The sequence below is a fragment of the Triticum aestivum genome, chromosome 3D (genome assembly GCF_018294505.1).
Source record: "Triticum aestivum cultivar Chinese Spring chromosome 3D, IWGSC CS RefSeq v2.1, whole genome shotgun sequence".
NCBI classification, from domain to species: domain Eukaryota; kingdom Viridiplantae; phylum Streptophyta; class Magnoliopsida; order Poales; family Poaceae; genus Triticum; species Triticum aestivum.
The window spans coordinates 351,289,118-351,290,140 of record NC_057802.1 but is presented as its reverse complement, the minus strand read 5'-3'; positions in this window follow the sequence as shown (position 1 = coordinate 351,290,140).

Below are 1,023 nucleotides of genomic sequence, written 5' to 3'. Positions count from 1 at the left end.
AGGCAAGGCCTCCTGCCTGGGACCTCCTAACTACTCCTGGTCGTCGTCAGCGGCCTGCACGTAGTAGTAGGCACCTCCAGTGCCGTAGGTGTCGTCGTCGACGGTGGCGTCTGGCTCCTGGACTCCAACATCTGGTTGCGACAACCAGATAGAAAGGAAAGGGGGAAAAAGAGGGAGAGAAGCAACCGTGAGTACTCATCCAAAGTACTCGCAAGCAAGGAGCTACACTACATATGCATGGGTATATGTGTAAAGGGGCATATCAGTGGACTGAACTACAGAATGCCAGAATTAAAAGGGGGATAGCTAGTCCTGTCGAAGACTACGCTTCTGGTCATCTCCATCTTGCAGCATATAGAAGAGAATAGAGTGAAGTCCTCCAAGTAGCATCGCATAGCATAATCCTACCCGGCAATCCCCTCCTCGTCGCCCTGTTAGAGAGCGATCACCGGGTTGTATCTGGCACTTGGAAGGGTGTATTTTATTCAGTATCCAGTTCTAGTTGTCATAAGCTCAAGGTACAACTCTGGGTCGTCCTTTTACCGAGGGACACGGCTATTCGAATAGATAAACTTCCCTGCAGGGGTGCACCACATAACCCAACACGCTCGATCCCATTTTGCCAGACACACTTTCCTGGGTCATGCCCGGCCTCGTAAGATCAACGCGTCGCAGCCCCACCTAGGCTCAACAGAGAGGTCAGCACGCCGGTCTAAACCTATGCGCGCAGGGGTCTGGGCCCATCGCCCTAAGCACACCTGCACGTTGCGAACGCGGCCGCGAGCAGACCTAGCAACCCACACGATCACGGCGGTTACGTCAAAGCGGTCCAACACGGCGCGCGCCACTCAGTCGCTGACGTCAAAAGAGCTTCGGCTGATACCACGACGTCGGGATACCCATAACTACTCCCACGTAGATGGTTAGTGCGTATAGACCAAATGGCCAGACTCAGATCAAATACCAAGATCTCGTTAAGCGTGTTAAGTATTCGCGAACGCCGACCAGGGCCAGGCCCACCTC